The 25,022-nt window shown below is 46.8% G+C and overlaps 1 pseudogene; it reads left to right on the forward strand.

Moving 5' to 3' along the window:
* The first annotated feature begins 298 nt into the window (after window positions 1-298).
* On the forward strand, window positions 299-23,387 carry LOC138774692 (serine/threonine-protein kinase PRP4 homolog; annotated as a pseudogene).
* The last annotated feature ends 1,635 nt before the right edge of the window (window positions 23,388-25,022 follow it).

The following is a 25,022-nucleotide window of genomic DNA, read 5'->3' on the forward strand; positions in this document are numbered from 1 at the left end:
GGTAATGCTATGGGGGCGTGGTAATGCTATTGGGGCGTGGTAATGCTATGGGGGCGTGGTAATTCTATAGGGGCGTGGCTCGTTACCTTGAATGTCCCTCTTTGCTCTAGGTTGGGAGGTGTGTTTTTCCATTAGTGTCTGAATCTCAGTAATATCTTCAGTACACTCTTATGCTGATAGAAGAAATCAAGGAGGATTCAGACTCTCCACTTTATGCCTGTTCATTGACACACTCGTCTCAGCACTTTTGTGTATGTTGTAAGGCGTTGCCAACCATTGCCAACCATTACCGGAAGTGACCCGTGCAGCTCCGGACGTGACGTTTGTTTCCCCTCTTCCGTTCCTGTAACCTCGTCTCCTCCGAATCTGAGGGCTCTGAGAGGAAAATGGCCGCCGTGGAATCGGAGCTGCGCGATCCAGAGTAAGAAGGAGTGCGCGGGGGTGTCTGGGGGCCGTGGTGACGGTATGGGGGCTGTGGCCTGTGGCAGTCTGGGGTGACGGAGCTGAGCTCGCCGCTCTCAGTGTTGTGGAGCGGACCTAGGGCTCGTCAGGGGACACACGCTTGATTGTATATACAATGGCGACCTGGCTTAGCGAAGAAGGTAGTGGCAGAGCATGGTGCCACCCCTGGCTGCCATGTGCTGGTCGGTAGGGGCGGCAGTGTGCTCCGCGGCCGCCTCATGCCGCCGCAGCTGTCACTGTATTGTCTGCTGCTGGGATGTCTCCTGTGCGGCTGTGCCTGTAATAGAGGAGTAGCTGGTCGGGCGGGAGAGCCGGGTGGCAGCTGTGGGGGGTTGTGAGGTGATGGCAGACCGCTATGGCACCCTCCATCATTGCCAGGGCTCTCAGCTCTGTGGTTACCGAGCAGCCGTCCATCCAAGGACTGGGGGCAGCAACTGCGGTGCTAGGAGAGCCCTACCAATTTATTGAGCTATTTACCATGAAAGTTTCTCCAAAGTGACGCCATATAGAGAGCTATTGAGTCAGTCTGTCTTGTCTAGGAACCATCTGTCCAGTAACTACAGACATCAAACACTCACAGGGGCACAGTGAGAACAGTATGCGGCAACACTAATACCTTGTCACATAATTTACTGGCATATTAAACATGCCTGAATTTTGTTTATGCTCTGTGATATGGCCCATGTAGCCTGACATACGTTGACCTTTACCTTTACCCTACAGCCCCTGATGACGTAACGTACAGTGTTACTGAAACGCGTTGGACGAGATGGTTTAATGGGCATGATGGTCTAAGAGTCTCTTAGCCTCAACTGGTTTATTTGGTTGCGGACTGATAGGAGCTAATTATTTTTGTGCATTGGCACTTATCGGTCGGCTGAGAGCTGTCAGAATTTTATGTGTGTTTGAATTTTGGAATTGATATCTGTAGTTACTGGACAGATGGTTCCTAGACAAGACAGACTGACTCAATAGCTCTTTATAGGGCTTCACTTTGGAGAAACTTTCATTGTAAATAGCTCAATAAATTGGTACGAGATGTACTTTTAATGCATATCTAATAAATTTATATATTTTACTTATAAGCGTATCCTTCATAATTCATTTCTAGTATTTACGCAAGAAATCACTAGTATCTTATCTTTGGTGGGTGTACCCTTTGTTACACTACTTGTATGTCACAATATTCTCCCAGCAGAATTTAAAGTATACACTTCTGACATGTCATAGTGATGTAACAAGGAAACGTAAAGTCCAGCAGCACCCAGGAATCAGATCCATTTACCAGCAAGTAGAGGATAGGATGCACACTGAATGGCCGGTACTCCCAGTTAACCAGCAAAGTAACATCAAATGTAAAGGATTAAACAGCATCTGATGGGACCAGTCTTCAATAAAACTTTATTGCATATTCCAGACAAGTTGCAACGTTTCGACAGTTGGTCTTTGTCAAGCTTACTGAAGCTATACTGAATTTTTTCCCACAATGATCTATCAATCTGCACAGATCTTGCTGGTCTATAATATGCTGGTGATAGAATAGATTGCATTCTCTTGGTGACTGGTTCCCTTTAGGGTAGCTTCACATGTATCGGATGCGCAGCGGATTTCACGCTGCGAGTTTGCAGCGAAATCCGCTGCTGATCCTGTAGTGTGAAGCTGAATGGGGCACATACACGCTGCCTGTATGGGAACCGGCCCCGACCCTGAGCATAAATTACCTGCCCGGCGCCAAGGCTGCAGTGAAGCTCCTGGCTCCCCATCAGCCAATCAGTGCTGCTGTGCACTGATTGGCTGATGGGGAGCGAGGAGAGACGGGAGCTTCACACACAACCGCGGCGCCGAGCAGGTAATGTATGCTCAGGGCCAGGGCTGCGGGGGTCGGCAGCGGGAAGGTTAAAGGGGCTGGGTCCCATACAGGCAGCGGATCCGCTGCGTATATGGGACCCATTCAGCTTCACACTACTGGATCGGTAGCAGATTTTGCTGCAAACTCACAGAGTGAAATCTGCTGCGGATTCAGTACGTGTAAAGCAACCTTTAAAGGGGAATCAGCAGATTAGACTTGTATTTCTCATCAGCATCTACTGTGCAGTAGAGCATATCGGCAGGTTAGATTCGTCTAACCTGCTGATAGTTCTCCTTTAGGGTGCGTTCACACCTACAGGATCTGCAGCAGATTTGATGCTGTGTTCTGTTATTTAAATCAAATCTGCTGCAGAAAATCAGCTGCAGATCCTGTAGGTGTGAAAGCACCATTAAAGTGAATGTATCATCAGGCCTGGGCTGAAGCACTGGAGGCGGGCCAATGCATTTTGGTTTTGATACTTCTATTAGGCCGTCTATACACACATTATTATCCCTGATAGCAGCAACCAGCTTGCATAAACTCCAGCGCAAGCACAACAACCTATTTGATCTGTGTGAAGCATGTGTTTGCAAGGAAATGGCAGATGAGTTCCCTGGACCCTGTTCTCCTCTGGGACCAGCACCAGTCACACATTTTCCTCTGGAAGCTTATAAATGTTTAAGACTAGAATACAACTTTAAGCTTATTTGTGAGCCCCTAACATACTCACATGTTTAAGAACAAAAAGCTATACAAGGCATTTCTTAACTTTAGTTGTGGAACATTGGGACAAAAGTCCGGCCAAAATTAATTTTTGATATGTTGTTAGTTATACAAATTTCTAATGTACATTAATTATGGGAAATGCACATATAGGGCTATTTCCCTTAATTTAGTAGATCATGGAGTGTTAGAATTCTTTCAGATCCAGTGACATCATGACGAAAGGTGTTATTCCTATGGAGTGTCCATCAGGGGGCATTCTCTATATAGAAGTCTATGGGACTTTATTGTTTTTATGGATTTCTATGTAATGTAGTGTAGTGTACAGTGCTTTATTGAATGAATACATCTATGGAATACTTTGGGGAGCAAGTGTCCTTGCTCCCCAAAGTATTGCATAAATGTATTCATTCAATACATTAGGATATCACAGTAAGCCCGCCGATCTGCCGCATTCCCGCCGCACGCCGATCCGCCGCATTCCCGCCGATCCGCCGCATATACACTGAACTACAGCTCCCATCATCTGCTTATAGTATGAACAGGTGATGGGAGCTGTAGCTGGGTAATGGATATCACTTGCCTGCGATGCCACTGCTTATGCCGCCGGGCGCAGGGGGAAGCCGCTCAGTACACAGGAGTGCTCCCCCTCCTCCTCCTCCTTCCGGGAACCTTCCCCCCTATACCACTGCTGACTCCCCGCCTGGCCGCCGCTCTCATTTACCGGCTCCCGATGCTTCAGCGCGGACACCAGGATGCATCGGGAGCCGGTATATGAGAGCGGCGGCCAGGCGGGGAGTCAGCAGTGGTATACGGGGAAGGTATCCCGGAAGGAGGAGGGGGGGGGGCGCTCCTGTGTACTTAGCGGCTCCCCCCTGCGCCCAGCGGCATAAGCAGTGGCATCGTAGGCAAGTGATATCCATTACCCAGCTACATCTCCCATCACCTGTTCATACTATAAGCAGATGATGGGAGCTGTAGTTCAGTGTATATGCGGCGGATCGGCGGGCTTACTGTGATATTCTAATGTATTGAATGAATACATTTATGCAATACTATTATATTCCATAGTATTCCATAGATGTATTCATTCAATAAAGCACTGTACACTACACTACATTACATTACATAGAAATCCATAGTAAAAATAAAGACCCATAGACTTCTATATAGAGAGCGCCCCCTGCTGGACACTCCATAGGAATTACACCTTTCGTCGTGATGTCACTGGATCTGAGAGTATTCTAACACTTCCTTATCTACTAAATTAAGGGAAATAGTCCTATATGTGCATTTCCCATAATTAATGTACATTAGAAATTTGTATAACTTTTCATAAGTAACAACATATCAAAAATCAATTTTGGACGGACTTCTCCTTTAAAGTGAATCGGTCAACTGTAATTCATGTTCTTAATAGCTGTTAGGTCAAGGAGACGCAAGGTAGCTTTCATAGATCTGTTTGTGCTTCCAGAAGATTAAAAAATGTTTTTATTCTATAGTACAAGGAGTCAAAGAGCTCCTGAAGTGCAACAATCTTTAACACCTCCTTACTCTCTTCCCATACCTGACCTGCTTGAGACTTCCAGGTGTCAAGCAAGCAGGAAGGGGGGAGAGAGGAGACTTTCTATTCAAGAGCTTGGAAAAGCCTTTTTGACTTTTTTTTACAGAGAATATATTTTTTTAACATCCTGGAAGCACAGACTGATATTTGAAAGGTAAAGGTAAAGTAAAGGTAATTTATTTATTAAACATCAATTTTATTAATATGTAAATTAGGCAGTTTGGTGCTTCAGGGACGGGAATACTTTCCTAAGTGCACCAATCCACACTACCTTCTGCCTCAAATATTTATCTGGCACTCTGCATGTATATTGAAATGGTGCACTGAGAGACGTAGTACTGCCCCTAGTGCGCCAAACAGATTGACTTACATTACATTCACTAAACTTCACTGTGCTGAAGATGAAGGTAAAAAAGTTACCTTCATTCTCCATGTCCTATGCGCTATGAAAACACAACATCTGGTTAGTCTTTTAAACCTGCTGTTATGGTTCACCTTAAACTGTGTAGTCGTGTATAGTATATTCTTAGACTAGGCAGTGTAAAAATGTGCCACACTTACCACAGTAGCTTAAGGTGTTTTGCTAATCTGACTCCTCTAAGAGAATTTGTTGGCTTAGATTACGATAAAATGATGCTGCATTTGTTGAGAGAGACAATTCTACTATTCCTTTGGTGCACTATATTTCATGTTTGCCATGCACAGCTGGGGCCAGCATTCTGGGGCAGCTGCCATAGTAAGCCTGGACCAGAACTCTAATCATATTGTTTTGTTTACAGTATGGATGACGCTGACACGTCTGATAGAAGTGGCATTGATGAAAATGGCGAGGTCTCAGAAGAAGAACAGCCTCAGATCAAGCACAGTAAACATAAGAAAAAGAAACATAAGCATCGGAGCAAGCACAAAAAACACAAGCATTCTTCTGAAGAAGACAAAGATAAAAAACACAAACATAAACACAAGCATAAGAAGCACAAGCGGAAAGAGATGGGAGATAATGACAAAGATGATAATTCACCATCAAAGAGAGCAAAACTGGATGACTTTGCTTTGTTAGAAGACTTAGAGAAGAAAAGGGCTATGATTAAAGCAGAGCTTGAGAATGAATTAATGGAGGGTAAAGTGCAATCCGGCATGGGCTTAATATTGCAGGGCTATAATTCTGGGTTCTGAAGAGGAAGGAGAGATTAATGACAAAATTCGGAATGGAAAGAGAGCGTCAATAAAGTCAAACGTGAAGGGGAAGCAGGAGCTAGATTTCAAAAACCGTTTCTAAGAGAAGGAGTCGGAGTAAGTCCAAAAGAGAAGACTAAACACAAGTCAGAAAAGAAAAAAACTAAGATCAACTCTGAAGCGCCTAAAGAAAAAGTACCTAGAAGTAAGTCTAAGGAGAGAAGGAAATCTAAAAGTCCTTCTAAAAGGATCAAATCCAAGATCAAGTAAAGAAGTCACCACCGTTACGCAGACAATCTCCAGAAAAAAACAGGAGGTCTCTATCTCCTTTAGATGATAGAGTAAGGTTAAGAGACCAGAAGAAATCTCCTATAGCAAGTGAGAGCAGGATTAGAGATCGCAGTAGAAAGTCCAAGTCCCCTGTACCCAGACAAAGCAAATCAAAGGAAAGAAGGTCAAGGTCAAAGGAGCGTAAACCGAGGAGATCTGATATTGACAGGGACAAAAAACCTGTTAAATCTCCTTCAAAAGATGCTTCTTCAGGAAAGAGAACCGCTCACCAGGCCGCCGACCAGCACGCAGCCCAAAAGCAAGGAGTCTTACTCCTAAACAGCGTGACAGGACATCAAGGCATAGTAGATCTCCATTTACACATGACAAAAAGATGAAACAATCACCTTCTCGAACACAGTCCCCTACAAGGAGAGCAAAAAGTAAATCTCCAGAAAGGAAACGACGTGAACCAGAGAGAAGACGACTATCTTCTCCTAGGTTAGTGAACATACACCCTCTTTTCTCCACTTTATAATCTTCATTAGGGATGAGCGAACCGAACCGTTATGAACCAGATTCGTTACAAACTTTGCAAAAAGTTTGGTTCGGTACCGAACCGAACTTTCAAAAAGTTTGTTACGAAGTTCGTTAAAATCGCAACGGCAGAGAGAAAGAAGGTGTACGTTAGGCAGAGAGGGAAAACACATAGATTACATATCCAAACAACTGGATAAGTAGAGGGAGAGATAGAGAAGGAGTATATATTGTTTGTGAGAGAAGCAGGAGAGAGGAAGATAAAAAAAAAAAAATCGCAAGATCCAGGGAAAGCTTGATAAGCCCATACATAGTGAAAGAGGCTGAGAAATCAAGAGTTAGGGGGAGAGAGAGGCATCTAACTAAAAAATTGTGAGGAAACGCTAGACGTTGCCGCTCTGCTGGGTGCCGTTAACCGCGTATAGCCGCAAGCAAAAAAGTTAAAAAAAAAAAGTTTGTTTGTGATCAGCTGTTGTAGATGACGCTAAGTCAGTGCCCCACAAAAGCTGTCCGTTTGTGCTCTGCTGGTTGCCGTCAACCCCGTCTAGCTGCCCGCAACCCAAAAAAGTTAAAAAAAAACTTAAAAAAAAAATAAAAAAAAGTTTGTTTGTTTGTGATAAGCTGTTCTAGGTGACGCTAAGTCAGCGCCCCACAAAAGCTGTCCGTTTGTGCTCTGCTGGTTGCCGTCAAACCCGTTTAGCCACCCGCAATCAAAAAAGTAAAAAAAAATAAAAAAAAAGTTTGTTTGTGATAAGCTGTTCTTCGTGACGCTAAGTCAGCGCCCCACAAAAGCTGTCCGTTTTTGCTCTGCTGGTTGCCATCAAACCCATTTAGCCACCCGAAACGTAAAAAAGTTTTTTTGTGATAACCTGTACATTTCTGCTTTGCTGGGTGGGTGCCTCCAATCCACAAAGCAATAGTCACTGAAACTTTGTGCCTTCTGGCCAATAGATTATTTCTTTTTCAAAATTTACACCAACCAAAGAACTATGTCCAAGCGTCCTACTTCCAGCACTTCCCAGGCAAGGACTGCAACGGCAGGCGGTGAGGGTAGGAGAAGTGGCAGCACCAGGCACGGTGGCAGCCGGGGCAACAGGCGTGGCAGCAGGGTGCAGCTACCCCAGACGCCCACGCGTCATGTAAGAACCACACAGCCAGCAGTTCTAGATTGGCTTACCCAATCCTCCAGTTCCACTGCCCAAAGCTCCCAAACGAGGTCGGCTGGATCATCCGACACCACCCTTACATGGGACGGTCAGCAACAGTCCTCTGCCCCGTCCCCTGTTATTAAAGGAGAAGTCCGGTGAAAAATTATTTGCCCTATTCCCTCCCCACATAAAAAGTTATATAACATCTCCATATATACTGATTACTGATTATATTCCCTTACCAGAGTTTTCCTGCTGCCTCCAGCCACCGGAAGTCGCCTACTTCCTCTTTTCTTGCCTATGTCACGACGAGTCCCTGGTCCCCTGCAGCTTCTTGGGTCGTGACGTGCAGCTGGCTACGTCACGATCCGGTGTGTTCCTGAGGCGTTCCTCTGAGCTGTCGGCTCGCCTGTGAGCCTTGGCACGCCTCCCAGCTCATGCATATGCTGGCCAGCCAATCAGCACTTCCTCCTTCCTGGACGGGATTTCTGGTCACATGGTTCTCAGGGCAGAGCAAACAGCCCTGAACACCATGTGACTGCTGTGTGCCTAGCCAATCAGCAGGCTTATGCAGGCTCTGCAAACACCTCAGTCTGTTCACTCATCAGAACGGGAGGAAGGGGGGAGAAGAGTGCAGGAGGAGATATCTGTCAGGCTGTGCATCTCCCCTGCACTCCCTCCTCCCTCCTGTTATGATCGGTGCACAGAAGTCCTTTCAGTGTCTGCACAGCCTGCTTATAACGGGAGGAAGGGAGGGGGGAGTGCAGGGGAGATAACCCTTCAGTGTCTGCACAGCCTGCTCATAAGGGAGGGGGGAGTGCAGGGGAGATCATTCCAGCAGGATGGGTGGTGCGGCCGGGAGTGTGCGGCGACGCGGCACTGAGTGTCGGGCGGTGCGGCGAGGTTCAAGGCGGGCAGGAGCTGCGGTGAGGTGTCGGGAGTATCGGGGCGGCCAGGAACTGCAGCGCTGAGGAGCGGGCGGGCGGTGCGGTGCCGAGTGTCTGGCGTGCGGTGTGGCGCTGAGTGTGGGGCGGGCAGGACCTGCGGCGAGGTGTCCGGAGTATCGGGGCTGCCGGGAACTGCGGCGCTGAGTGTCTGGCGGGCGAGCGGTGCAGGGCGAGCTGGCAGTCTGCTTAAAGAGCAGTGAGTGACTGACCTGCCCCCGTCCCTTACACACAGCGTCCCGCTCCCTTCTTGGCCACACATGCAGGTCCCCGGTCTCTGGAGGAGGCTACAGGGACTGTACAATAGGGTGCTTGGGCGCTATCACCCTATTGTACAGTCCCTGCAGCCTCCCCTCCAGAGACCGTGGACCTGCATGTGTGCCAGGGTGAGGAGAGGAGGAGGGTTATGTGCACTCCTGCCTCAGTTTCCCCCAGTCACCCCCACTGTACTGCTACTACCACCCCCCCCCCCCCCCTCATCTTTACCGGTACTACTACCACACCCCTCATCCTATACCTGTACTACTACTACATCTCTCATCTATACCTGTACCACTACTACATCCCTCATCTATACCTGTACTACTACTACACCCCTCATCCTATACCTGTACTACTACTACTACATCCCTCATCTATACCTGTACTACTACTACATCCCTTACTACTACATCCTTATCTATACCTGTACTACTACTACTGCACCCCTCATCCTATACCTGTACTACTACTACACCCCTCATCCTATACCTGTACTACTACTACTACACCCCTCATCTATACCTGTACTACTACTACATCCCTCATTCTATACCTGTACTACTACTACTACACCCCTCATCCTATACCTGTACTACTACTACACCACCCACCATCCTATACCTGTACTACTACACCACCCACCATCCTATACCTGTACTACTACTACTACACCACCCACCATCCTATACCTGTACTACTACCACCACACCCCTCATCCTATACCTGTACTACTACCACCACACCCCTCATCCTGTACCTGTACTACTACCACCACACCCCTCATCCTGTACTACTACCACCACACCCCTCATCCTGTACTACTACCACCATACCCCTCATCCTGTACTACTACCACCACACCCCTCATCCTGTACTACTACCACCACACCCCTCATCCTGTACCTGTACTACTACCACCACACCCCTCATCCTGTACCTGTACTACTACTACTACACCCCTCATCCTATACCTGTACTACTACTACTAGATCCCTCATTCTATACCTGTACTACTACTACATCCCTCATCCTATACCAGTACTACTACTACACCCCTCATCCTATACCTGTACTACTACTACATTCCTCATCTATACCTGTACTACTACTACACCCCTCATCCTATACCTGTACTACTACTACACCCCTCATTCTATACCTGTACTACTACTACACCCCTCATCCTATACCTGTACTACTACTACTACACCACCCCTCATCCTATACCTGTACTACTACTACTACACCCCTCATCCTATACCTGTACTACTACTACTACACCACCCAACATCCTATACCTGTACTACTACTACTACACCCCTCATCCTATACCTGTACTACTACTACACCCCACATCCTATACCTGTACTACTACTACTACTACACCACCCAACATCCTATACCTGTACTACTACTACACCCCTCATCCTATACCTGTACTACTACTACACCCCTCATCCTATACCTGTACTACTACTACTACACCACCTCATCCTATACCTGTACTACTACCACCACACCCCTCATCCTGTACCTGTACTACTACCACCACACCCCTCGTCCTGTACCTGTACTACTACCCCCCCCCCTCATCCTGTACCTGTACTACTACTACCCCCCTCATCCTGTACCTGTACTACTACCACACCCCTCATCCTGTACCTGTACTACAACCACACCCCTCATCCTGTACCTGTACTACTACTACACCCCTCATCCTATACCTGTACTACTACAACAACACCCCTCATCCTATACCTGTACTACTACCACACCCCTCATCCTATACCTGTACTACTACCACACCACCCCATCCTATACCTGTACTACTACTACTACAACCCCCTCATCCTATACCTGTACTACTACCACCACACCCCTCATCCTATACCTGTACTACTACACCACCCACCATCCTGTACCTGTACTACCACCACCACACCCCTCATCCTATACCTGTACTACTACCACCACACCCCTCATCCTATACCTGTACTACTACCACCACACCCCTCATCCTGTACTCTGTAACTACTACCACCACACCCCTCATCCTGTACCTGTACTACTACCACCACACCCCCTCCATCCTGTACCTGTACTAACTACACCACACCCCTATCTTTACTGTACTACTACACCACACCCCTCATCCTGTACCTGTACTACTACTACACCACCCCTCATCCTGTACCTGTACTACTACCACCACACCCCTCATCCTGTACCTGTACTACTACCACCACACCCCTCATCCTGTACCTGTACTACTACCACCACACCCCTCATCCTGTACCTGTACTACTACCACCACACCCCTCATCTCCTGTACCTGTACTACTACCCACCACACCCCTCATCCTGTACCTGTACTACTACCACCACACCCTCCTCCTGTACCTGTACTACTACCACCACACCTCATCCTGTACCTGTACTACTACCACCACACCCTCATCCTGACCTGTACTACTACCACCACACCCCTCATCCTGTACCTGTACTACTACCACCACACCCCTCATCCTGTACCTGTACTACTACCACCACACCCCTCATCCTGTACCTGTACTACTACCACCACACCCCTCATCCTGTACCTGTACTACTACCACCACACCCCTCATCCTGTACCTGTACTACTACCACCACACCCCTCATCCTGTACCTGTACTACTACACCACCCACCATCCTGTACCTGTACTACTACCACCACACCCCTCATCCTGTACCTGTACTACTACTACACCACACACCCCTCATCCTGTACCTGTGATCTACTACCACCACACCCCTCTACTGGACCTGTACTACTACCACCACACCCCTCATCTCCTGTACCTGTACTACTACCCACCACACCTCTCATCTCCTGTACCTGTCTACTACCACCACACCCCTCCATCCTGTACCTGTACTCTACCACCACACCCCTCATCCTGTACCTGTTACTACTACCACCCACACCCCTCATCTCCTGTACCTTTACTACTACCACCATGGCCCTCATCTCCTGTACCTGTACTACTACCACCACCACCCCTCATCTGTACCTGTACTACTACCACAACAACCCCTCATCCTGTACCTGTACTACTACACCACCCCCTCATCCTGTACCTGTAGCTACACCGACCACCCCCTCCTCTCCTGTAACCTGTACTACACCACCTACACCCCCTGCATCCTGTACCTGTACTACCACCACCACACCCCTCATCCTTACCTGTACTGCCACCACCACACCCCTCATCCTGTACCTGTAACTACCACCACCACAACCCCTCATCCTGTACTGTAACTACCACCCCACACCCCTCATCCTTAACTGTACTACCACCACCACACCCCCTCATCCTGTACCTGTACTACCACCACCACACCCCTCATCCTGTACCTGTACTACCACCACCACACCCCTCATCCTGTACCTGTACTACCACCACCACACCCCTCATCCTGTACCTGTACTGCTACTACACCACCCACCATCCTATACCTGTACTACTACCACCACAACACCCCTCATACCTGTACCTGTACTACACCACCACACCCCTCATCCTGTACCTGTACTACCACCACCACACCCCTCATCCTGTACCTGTACTACCACCACCACACCCCTCATCCTGTACCTGTACTACCACCACCACACCCCTCATCCTGTACCTGTACTACCACCACCACACCCCTCATCCTGTACCTGTACTACCACCACCACACCCCTCATCCTGTACCTGTACTACTACCACCACACCCCTCATCCTGTACCTGTACTACAACCACCACACCCCTCATCCTGTACCTGTACTACCACCACCACACCCCTCATCCTGTACCTGTACTACCACCACCACACCCCTCATCCTGTACCTGTACTACTACACCCTACCTAGATGGAGGCACAAAGAAGATATCCTACACTATATGGGGGCACAGAGTACATAGGGCACATATTTGGGAAAACTACTTATATGGGGCACACAATGGGCTTGTCTACTACAGGGGGAGTACTGTTACAGTGGGAAACAATACAGTTGTGTCAAACGTCATTAAAGTAGTATCTGATGCTGCAAGGAGCAAAATGTTCTGTTTATTTAAAGCGTAACTATAATTTCAGTAGCCAAAAAATGAAATTTCTCAAATAAAAAGCCCATGTGTCAGAATAATAAATGAATTTTTCTCCTGGCTGAGAGATAGTGGGCGTGGTCTCCTCCTGTCTGAAAGTGGGCGTGGCCTCCCTATCTCTCATCTTGCTGGGTACCTCCATCCACTGGCTGCTGAGCAGCGCCATAGCAGTTGGTATCGCACACACTGGACAGTGGGATTAGATACAGCATCATAGCAGATGGTATCACACAAACTGGACGGTGGGATTAGATACAGCATCATAGCAGTTGGTATCGCACACACTGGACGGTGAGATTAGAAACCGCATCATAGCAGATGGTATCGCACAACCTGGACCGTGGGATTAGATACAGAATCATAGCAGTTGGTATCGCACACACTGGACCGTGGGATTAGATACACTATCATAGCAGATGGTATCGCACACACTGGACAGTGGGATTAGATACACTATCATAGAAGATGGTATCGCACATACTGGACAGTGGGATTAGATACACTATCATAGAAGATGGTATCGCACATACTGGACAGTGGGATTAGATACACTATCATAGCAGATGGTATCGCACACACTGGACAATGGGATTAGATACAGCATCATAGCAGATGGTATCGCACACACTGGACGGTGGGATTAGATACAGCATCATAGCAGATGGTATCGCACACACTGGACGGTGAGATTAGATACAGCATTATAGCAGATGGTATCGCACACACTGGACGGTGGGATTAGATACAGCACCCCTGTAGGTGGTATCCCACACAGTGGGATTAGATACAGGGCTGCATTACAGTAAGGTGTGGAACACTATGCAGGGGAGTGGGGGCTGGGGGAGCACAGCACTCTTCCCTCTATGTGCTCTGATACCTGACAGGAGCACATAACAGGAGGACAGGGTTACTCTCCTGCTTACTACAGGAGAGCACCAGCACTGAAAGGGTGTCAGACTGACCGGAGGAGGGGGGAGGGGACCGCAGCGCCTCCTCTGTCTGTGTGCTCCGGTGTACAGATAGCAGAGCACATGGAAAGAAAGTGCAGGAATCGGGGGAGGGGGCCATAAGTATGGTATTACACGGGCCGATGGGGGCCTGATAATACCTGTAAACTAGCAGTGATCTGCTAGATCGTTGCTCGTTTACTTGGCCTATTACACGGGCCGATAATCGTTAAACAAGGGCTGCAGGGACATCGTTACCGATGTCCTTGCAGCCTTTGTTTAACCTGTATACATACCTAATCCATGGTCCAGGGTTCCTCTTCGTCTTAACTTCTCCCCGGGTCCGCACACTTCAGCTTCACAGCTGCTTGTCTCTGCTGACAGGCCGCTCGGCCCATCACTGGCTGCGGCGGTTCCGGCCTGTGATTGGCCGAGGGGCCTGTCAGCTGACACAGGCCGCTGAGAAGCCGGAGCGCACGGGACCCGGTAAGAAGCTCTGAGGAAGAGGAACCCTGGACCATGGATTAGGTATGTATTCTTCTTTGCTAATCGTCAGTGTTGGCCGTGCACCGCTATTACACGTATCGGTGCATGGTCGGCACCCGACGATTATAGGTCTGAACTTCTATCAACGATCAGCCGATGACAACGATCATCGGCTGATCGTTGTCTTTAGTACACGGAACGATAATCGGCCGAATCGGGCCGATTCGGCCGATTATCGTTCCGTGTTATAGTACCCTAACACTCACAGATACCGGAGAGGAGCCAGAGCTGCTGAGGAGGGGGCTGCCGTCCAGTGCAGGGTGAGAGGAAGCAAGGGAGGGGCGGGAGAGGACTGGAGCTCTCCTACTCCTGTGTGCTCCGGTGTTTGACCTGTCACCAGACACCGGAGCACATGTCAGGAAGGAGAGCTGGGGTCTGCTGCTTACCACACAGCCTGGTAACAATCACCCAGCTCTAGCACAGACAGCATGATCAGGAGACTCCTCCTCACTGCCTGTCATGTGACTTGCTGACAGTCCGTACCTAACTGCTCCTCAGGCAATGTACGGATTTTCAGCAGGACTGGACAGTTTTGCGCAAGTAGCAGAGAGACAAACACACAGCTAAGGGGACATTCTGCTTCATATATTTAAAAAACGGTTCAATTTACGTGATTAATCTAAATTGCAAAAATTCTTATAATGGCCTAAACTAACTAAAACTAAATTGTAAAAATATTTTATAGTTGCGCTTTAATAAAAAAGAAAAAAAAAATCGAGATTTAAATCGAGAATCGTCCCAAAAAATTTAAAAATCGAGATTTTATTTTTTGGCCATATCACCTAGCCCTACTTCAGTGTCTGCACAGCCTACTCATAAGGGAGGGGGGAGTGCAGGGGAGATAACCCTTCAGTGTCTGCACAGCCTGACAGACTGTGCACCGATCATAACAGAAGGGGGGTGCAACAGGGGATGTTAAATCAATACTGTCATGATTCTACACTTATACATCAACTATATGTTAGATAGTAAAGGTATATATCTATGTGCTGATTTGCAAGTATAATGATTTACTATTTTGCTAAGCTGTTGGTAGATGATACTTCAGAATTCAGCAACAGGTTCCCTCATAATGTGCAGACACTGTACTAGTAATGCTATGCAGGATGAATGAGGCGGAGATATAGGCTGATGAGAGGAATAAGAATATTCAGAAGGTGGGCTTGACAAAGAGCAGAGGGGAGTGACATTGTAAGAGCCACGAGGAAGAGGAGCTGGGAGCTCAAACAGGAAGTTAGGAGAGACCAGATGATGATCAGAACGGGTGATGTGGGGGTCGGAGAGAAGCGATTTTGGGCTCAAAGTGTTACTACATAAAAGTTAGACATGATCCCTTGTTTATTTGGAAATTGTTTTTTTTAACAGACTCCGGAATTCTCCTTTAATATGCCACTCACCTTTGGGGCACCTTCTGCCAGGGAACTCTTGGCAAACCTTGATTTGCCCTTGGAGTCTCTACCACTTTTTAGTGATGATGATGAGGAGGAGGTAGTAGTCCCCCAAAGGCAGCAGGTGGAACATGCAGAGACTGCAGAGGAGGTGTTGGCTGTAAGCAGTCAACAGAGTCAGGGAGGGGCATCCAGTGCCACACCTGAGATCCTGTCCCAGCCCCTGGAGGAAAGTAGCAGTGGTGGTGGTGATGATGATGTCGCTGATCGGACATGGCGCCCTCAAGCAGCATTATCTTCGGCGTCATCAGGGGAGGAAAGTGAGGCGCTACCGAAGCAGCAACATCCCACTGGTGCAAGGAAGCGAGGCACAAGAGGGAGGGGTAGAAGACAACCTACCAGGCAGACTTCATCAATACCTTTAAGGCTTGGTCCTGAGAGGGGACCCTCAGGCAGCGGTGGCAGTGAGCAACCAGCAAGACCCCCCGTGGCTGGCAGCAAACCACGGCCCTCTGTCGTCTGGCAGTTCTTTCGCCTGGGGACAGATAAGAACATCGCTCTGTGCCTGCTGTGCAATGAGAGGGTCAGTCGTGGCAGGGGTGATTATCTTGGGACAACATCCATGAGGAAGCACATGGAAAGGCAACACCAACAGGCCTGGAAAAACCATTACCCAAATACCACCTCCTGTCAGGATGCACCATACACGGCAGATTCCATCATGCAGCATCCTCTCACTGGAACTCAGGGCTCGTCAGCCTCAGTTGTTAGCAGCAGCACAGTCTCACTGCCATGTACACCCCTAATGAGGCAGCAATCCCTGACCGAGTCCATGGCAAAACGTCAGGTGTACTGCAGCAGCCATCCCATGGCACAGAAACTGACAGACACCTGGTTAAGCTGCTGGTGCCATTTAATCTTGTAGACTCCCAGCCTTTCAGGGATTTCGTCGTGTGTGCGCACCCCAGATGGGGGGTCCCCAGCCGCCACTACTTCTCTAGCAAAGCTGTCCCATCACTGCACAGTTATGTGAAGAGAAAGGTTGGCGACTCATTGGGACTCTCGGTGTCCAAGACCGTGCACCTGAGTGCTGATGTCTGGTCCTCTAATTATGGGCAAGGGCAGTACATGTTGGTTACTGCCCATTGGGTCAACATCCTCCCAGGAGACCATCAGGAAGTTGGCCCATTCTTGCCACTGTCACCTCCACGGTGCTTTAGGGGGCCAGCAGCGGGTAGCACAAGTTCTGCCTCCACCACCACTGCAGTCCAAACCTGACCAGTGTCTTACCACCAATGTCAGGCCCGCCGCTCTCAGGCTGTCCTTCCTTCTGGTGAGCCTGGGTCAACAAAGCCACAGTGGGCTGGAATTCTGCCCTCCATATGCTCGACCGCCTGTACGAGCAAAGGTCAGCCGTAACAGACTACCTCATGGGGGCAATCAGGCAGCTTCACGCCACACTGCGACTTCCAAGTAACACACTGGCAGTTAATGCTGGAAGTCTGCCAATTGTTGATCCCTTTTGAGGACGCGACTCTTTGTGAGCAGGCAGGACTATGGAATCAACAACATCATCCCACTCCTCCATGTTCTGGAAAGTGCGCTGACCAACATCATCAGCGAGGATTCCCAGGCCACAACTCCAAGGCTGAACATCGCCTTGAGCCCAGAGCTGGATGAAGGGCAGATGGAGGTTGAGGAGGAGGATGTCTACGCCCAGCCATTCCGCACACTGCCCACCTGGCTTCTCTGCCTCTCCATCACAGGAGCAGATGGAGGATGAGGTGGTAGAGGAAGAGAAGGAAGACCCCAGCAGACCCTGGAACTATACCGAGGACAGTGGAGAGGAGAGGCGCTCATTGTCCTTGGTGCAGATGGCAAGGTGTCTGCTGGAGTGTCTGCGGAATGATAGCCGGATTGTGGGCATCCGCCAGAGGGACAAATACTGGCTGGCCACCCTTTTGGACCCTCGCTTCCGCCTCAAAATGGCAGAATTCTTCCCGCCATCACAGAGGGAGGCTAAACTGGTGTACTACAGGGACATGCTCACCAGTCAGTTGGTCTCAACTTACCTGCGAGACCAGCCAGGTTCCCAGACAACATCCTCTGGGGGGGAACCAGCGTGCTCCACTCCCACCACCAATAGTGGAGGCGTCAGAAGTCACTACAGCCTGCAAGCCCTCATGAGCGATTTCATGCAGCCAGCTGGTGAAGAAAGGACACAGCACCGGACTCATGGCGTGGACCAGCATGAGCTCAGCCACCAGGTCACTGCCTACCTTGATTCCACCCTGCCCCAAAGTGTCACCGACCCCGTGCAGTACTGGGCAGAAAAACTTGAGATTTGGCCTCAACTGGCAGAGTTTTCCTAGGCTCTGCTGTCCTGCCCAGCCAGTAGTGTGGCGTCAGAAAGGGTATTTAGTGCGGCGGGTAACATCATAACACCGCAAAGAACGAGGCTCTCTTGCCACAGTGTGGAGATGCTCACTTTTGTTAAGATGAATCGTGCCTGGATTACATTGGATTATACCACCCCCCTGCCTGATGTGAATGACTAAGTCATCAGTCACCCGTCTTGCATGGCAATCCGTGTGTCCAAGAAATTGATATTAATATCCTAAATATGTGCCCAACGTAAAAATCTGTAATTTAACTTATTAAGTAATGTTCCCCCCTTAGACCCCAATTTTTTTTTAAAAAAATCACCTTAAATATTCCCAACTTCGGATACATTTGAAAAAACAGATCCCTATTTCCAAATTTGATGCCCATGGTGTGTTAGCCATTTAACATCTCCACACCAGATTAATGCCTCACACCAGTGCACCGTCCAACCCATACCCCAAGAACAGTAGCAACCCCTAAAATAATCCCCACGACTATGCTTCAAAAAGTGTGGATTTCACCTTTTGTGAACTATAGACGTGGGGTTCTATCCCTAGCACCCGTTCCAAGGAACACTACTCACCGTTTTGTGAGCGGGTACTAACTGTTCTTGAGGTATTTTGTGGATATCATGAGAGTAGTGAAATCTTGCACCGCAAATCCCGATGGGGTTCTTCTCTGTGCAAATTATTTCACGCCTCTCATGCAGTCACGTGTGGAATAAGGCTGCATTCCCACGTTCCGTGATCCTGTTGGATCACGGACGTGGAATGCATGTACCGGAGACCCCTCGCGCCCGGACAACATCTGTAATTAGATGCTGGGAGCGGGGGAGACTGTATTCATAAGCGCCGCACTGTAGTAACAGCACCGCGCGGCTGATTAATTACAGTGCGGCGCTTATGAATACAGTCTCCCCCGCTCCCAGCATCTAATTACAGATGCTGTCCGGGCGCGGGGGGACTCCGGTACATGCATTCCACGTCCTTGATCCGTCAGGATCACGGAACGTGGGAATGCAGCCTTAGGCTGTCTATGGGGTATATATCACGGAGGCTGCTGTCCTTCAACTGTGATATAAAAACCACCACAGTTAGTTACAGCAACAAACAGTTGCTGAAAGGCAGGTTAACTTGCCTTATTTACGGGTGCCTTTACAATAGGAGGCTTTTTGTGGTTCCCTGCTGGCTAAAATCCACAGCGCATCGTTGGCTGATTTTGTGCCACCTTCAGTACTATGGGGCTGGGCGCAAATACCCAGTTCAGCGCAGAACTGTGTATGTCCGGCCGGCACCCTAGTACTTAATGCCATTTGGTAAATGGTATAAAAATGCCCTGTGGATTTTACTCAGTAGACCCGCAGTCACATGTAAAGGTACCCATAGGGTGAGTTTTTTTGGGAGTGACAAAAGCGAGGGTGGGAGGTCACTCCCATACCCCATCAGGGTTTTTTTCCCCTACCCACTTTAAAAGATAAGTCCTAGGCAATCAATAACTTTCTGTACCCTCACTTGACCCAGAACTTATAAATTGATCGGACTTTAAGTGCTGGTGACAGCACTTTAAAAAACACAAAAGCATACATCCATTGGATTGGACGCTACACTCGGTTAGGACACCAACTGGTGTTAAGAAAAAAAAAAATATATATGGTATCGCCAACAGCCATAGGCCCAGATTCAACAGGTTTGACACCAGAGTAGTTGCGTCAATTTGTAAAGCAAGTGCCAGTGAGGTGTCAATTTAATAAAAATTGGACTCGTATTTTTGGATAATGGAACTGGGGTAAAGCCTTCTTGAATCTGTGCCTTTTTAAATGTCCTTTCTTCACCTCATGGATTCTGTGGGTGAGGTCTATTTTACCGTATCCGTATCCTGCTAGACTAGGTGTAATGTTAGAGGTTTTTTTTTTGTTTTTTTTTTAACGTTGACTGTCCTGTGCTGAACTCTACATCAACATGTTGTCATGTTTAAAGAATGATTTTTACAAACGTGCATATCCTTAGCTTGAAACTTCAGTTGTCTGTACTAGGTCCTTCTGGGTCCAAAAGAATACTACTCCTACTAATGCCCCCACCGTCAATTGTCTATTTGGAAACATACTGGGTGGAATCAAGAGCTGCGGAAGCTGCCATCTCAACTTGTCTGTTTTTAACAATACTGGCCTGAGAGCCATCAACTGCTGCCTTCTTCTGCTCCCCACCTGGTCTGTTTTTAATAATACTGACATTGAATCAATCAACTGCTGCCTCCTCCTTCTCCTCAAGTAGTCGGTTTTTAACTATACTGGCCTGGAATCGATCAACTGCTGCCTCATCCTCCTCAATTAGCCTCTCCTCCATAATACTGGCCTGGAATCGATCAACTGCTGCTGCCTCCTCCTCCTCAAGTAGCCTCTCCTAGATAATACTGGCCTAGAATCGATCAACTGCTGCCTCTTCCTGCTCTTCAAGTAGTCTGTTTTTAATTATACTGGCCTGGAATCAATCAACTGCTGCCGCCTCCTCCTCAAGTAGCCTCTCCTCAATAATACTGGCCTGGAATCGATCAACTGCTGCCTCCTCCTCCTCAAGTAGCCTCTCCTCGATAATTCTGGCCTGGAATTGATCAACTGCTGCCTCCTCCTGCTCTTCAAGTAGTCTGATTCCAGGCCAGTATAATTAAAAACAGACTACTTGAAGAGCAGTAGGAGGCAGCAGTTGATCAATTCCAGGCCAGAATTATCGAGGAGAGGCTACTTGAGGAGGAGGCAGCAATTGATTGATTCCAGTCCAGTATTATTGAGGAGAGGCTACTTGAGGAGGAAGCAGCAGTTGATTGATTCCAGGCCAGTATAATTAAAAACAATCAACTGCTGCCTCCTCCTCAAGTAGCCTCTCCTCAATAATACTGGACTGGAATCAATCAACTGCTGCCTCCTCCTGCTGATCAACTTGTCTCTTCTCAACAATACTGGCCTGAGAGGCGAGCAATCTACTGCTGTCTCCTTCTGTTCCTCGACTTGTCTCTTCTCAACAATACTGGCCTGAGAGGCGAGCAATCTACGGCTGCCTCCTCCTGTTCCTCGACTTGTCTCTTCTCAACAAAACTTGCCTGGGTGCAATCAAGTGCTGCCGCATCCTTCTTTGTAAACTTTTTTTTTTCAATATTTTTTGTCACTATTTTGGCACTTTTATTCACTATTTTATTAATATTATTCCTATTATTATTTTTTTTTTTTATTTTTTTTTCTCATTATTTTTGCACTTTTTTTTCCCACCACTTTTTTCATTGTAATCAACTGCAACTAAACGAAACTATACCCTATCACACTCCCACTATTGTAGCTGCAATTATTCAGCCGTTAGAGCAAGGTTCGTTTCGGTTCAGTTCGGACCAATCCGAACTTCACAAAAGTTTGCCTGATCGAACCGAACTTTTCAAAAGTTCGCTCATCCCTTATCTTTATACATGATGTAAAAACAAATTCTGGAACATCCATGTGTTAAAGAAAAAATGTCAGGGAAGCATGGCACAAATTCCAATGTAGTATGTTAGCAGTTTTACTGGTTCGGGTCCAGGGCATTTTGGCCTTCGGGACTAGAATTGCTTTTAGTACAGATTAGTTTAAACAGCTATAATTTTTTTTTTTTTTACCTATGAAGCTATCAGCCTGATTTTTGTTTAGTCTTCTCTCCAGGGTCTTGGGCCTAACATTTAACTTAAAGTGAATGCATAGGCTACAATTCACTTTCCAAACTGTTGACGCTGTTTAATAACTTTTAATGCATGGTACCTTTCATGTATGTCTATGCTTTTATAACGTAAAAGGTGCTTTTATCTTCAAGTGAAGAGTGTCAAAATAGGATTTCTGAAGCTCTTCAAATGTTTAGGACTGCAATGCCTCCTCGCTCTATCTCCCTTCCCTGATCCTGCTTGATCTACAATCAGCTGGAATCTGAGCCCTGCTTCCAAATCTCTGTACAGTTTGTTTGCACAAAAGTTAGATTGGAAGCATGGCTTGGCTTCCATCTGACTGTCAATCAAGCATGGAAATTGACATGGACATGTCAATTCTTTGAGCAGAGAGCGGAGGCACACAAGCTTTTCCATTTGAACTGATCGCAGGCAGGATTCGGCATCGATTCCATAGTGTGAACAGGCTCTTAAATTAATGTTCTGTGCAAATCTTTGTTTAAAAATATTTATATTAATTGTATTTATTTAGAGCAAGAGGCAGAGAAGAAGGGCTTGCAAGACATGAAAGAGCAAAAGAAGCCAGCCCTTCTCGATGGTCCCCTTCTAGAAGACGTCTAAGCAGGTCTCCTGGGCGAAGGAGGTCGCGTTCGCCTCTCAGACGTAGTAGATCACCCAGGAGAAGAAGCCGATCTCCTCACAGAAGGTATAGAAAAATAAACAAAAACGTACATTTTTATTTTGCAAAGAGTTTATAGTTTATAGTTAGTGTTGTACTGTGTTAGCCAGCAAAATCCAAGTAATGCTAAATACTTTTGTGTCCAAAATTACATAGTATTTTAGGTGGGATACATCTATTGGGCAACTAGAAAAAAATCATTGTTCTAAAGAACATAATTTTTTTGTAGATACCCAATAAAGGTATTACACCTAAAATACTATGTCTTTTTGTACACAAAAGTATTTACCATCACTTGAAAAGAGTTTGTTATAGGTGTAACGTTATACTTACATACAGTCAATATAGGAAAATAATAAAGTAAGGCTAGTGTTACTCCAGCTTTGGGCAGCACATTCCACTGATACATTTCCATAAAGACTCAATGGACTCCCACAGACAAAAGCTGTCATACTAAAAAAGCCCTTTTTTACAAAACCTACTTTAGGTTCATTAGCAGGGTGCACCTAAATCTTAAATTTTTTTTTTTTTTATTTCTTCAGAGATAGAGGCCGGAGAAGTAGATCACGTCTTAGGAGGAGATCACATTCCCGAGGAGGACGAAGCCGTCGAAGGAGAAGCAGAAGCAAAAATAAAGAAGATAAATTTAAGGGAAGCCTTTCTGAAGGAATGAAGATGGAACAAGAATCTTCAGATGAAAAGTATGTGAGCTGTTTAAATAATTGATCACAAAAAAACCTTACAGGGGTTGTGTGGCATTTATCATTTTTTAACAGCTGTTGGTGTATGCAAAACCATAGACATCTTATATTTATCTCTCTGCGCTTCCCCAGTGTCCTGTTGCAGTGTTCTGTTGTCTCCCACTGACTGTCTCCACTTTCGAGACAAACTCATCTCAGGAGTGACAGCTCGCTAAGCCAATCACTGACTGGAGATGGGAAAGCCCAGCAGCCTTTGGCTGATTGGGCTGTTGCTCCCAACACGAGTTTGTCTCGAAAGGAGAGGCTCTGCGTCTGCAAACTGAGAGAGCGTGGACAGGTTAGCATAACTAGTTTGTCTTCTATGCATCGGCATTATATATATATATACATATATATATATATCTATATATATATATAGATGCTGAATGCCAGACAACCCCTTTAACCCTTTAAGGACAGATGCTCTACAGGTTTGTTATGTAGCCGCTAGTGGGATTCAGAGAGGGACGTGGGCCGATGGCAGAGCCTGTTAGACACTTTAATGCAGCTGTCAAAACTGACAGCTCCATTTAAATGCCATTAAAAAGCATAATTGGTGGTGCAGTGGTGGTGATCAAGCTTCCCCTAATGTGATCGTGGAAGCCCGATCACTTTTACCTAGCAGGCTGGGATTCTGCGTTCTTCTGAAGCTGATCCTGGCTCGCTGCTTTATTGGTTTGGGCTCCAGCAGCCCTTAGAATTGAGCAGCAGAATAATGGTTTCGATGTAGTATATGTATACTACGTTTAATCCTATGAGAGATCAGTTAAGTGTACAATGTTGTCCCATAGTGGAGCTTAAAGTTAATGTAAATAAAAAAGAAAGTCTTTTTAATAATAAAAAGACCCCTCCGATATTATTAGTTTAAATCGCCCTCATTTTCCATTTTATAAATAAAAAATAAACATATTTACTATTGCTACGTGAGTAATTGCCTGAACTATTAACCCTTTGAGGACCAGGCCCAAAATGACCCAGTGGACCACGCAAATTTTTATTTTTGCGTTTTAGTTTTTTCCTCCTCCCCTTCTAGTTCTAGCACTTTCAGTTTTCTATCTACAGGGCATTGTGGGGGCTTGTTTTTTACAGAGTAGTTGTACTATGTAATGGCATCTTTCATTCATTCTACCATACATGTATGACAGAATCCCTATTATTTATGAAGGTATAAATTGATGAAATCGTAAAAAAGAACGCAATATGGTAACTTTTGGGGGGTTCCTGTGTCCACGTAATGCACTATACGGTAAAAAGGACATGATACTATTATTCTATAGGTCATATGTAACAAAATATCGGTAATTCTGGCACTTTTCTCGTAATTCTCGCTCTTTTCGTTTACGCCGTTCGCCGTAAGTGATGCCGCTTGTTATATTTTAATAGATAGGACAATTACGTACGTTATGGTATATTATATGTTTATTTATTTTTATACGTTTTATTTATATAATGGGAAAGGGGGGTGATTTAAACATTTATTGGGGGAGGGGCTTTGGGGTAGTGTAATAATTATTTTTACTTTTTTTTTTAACACATTTAAAGTCCCTTTGGAGGACTTGTACATTCATTTGTTTATTTCATATAACGATCATTGCT

Source organism: Dendropsophus ebraccatus, unplaced genomic scaffold (assembly GCF_027789765.1).
Source record: "Dendropsophus ebraccatus isolate aDenEbr1 unplaced genomic scaffold, aDenEbr1.pat pat_scaffold_1034_ctg1, whole genome shotgun sequence".
NCBI classification, from domain to species: Eukaryota; Metazoa; Chordata; class Amphibia; order Anura; family Hylidae; genus Dendropsophus; species Dendropsophus ebraccatus.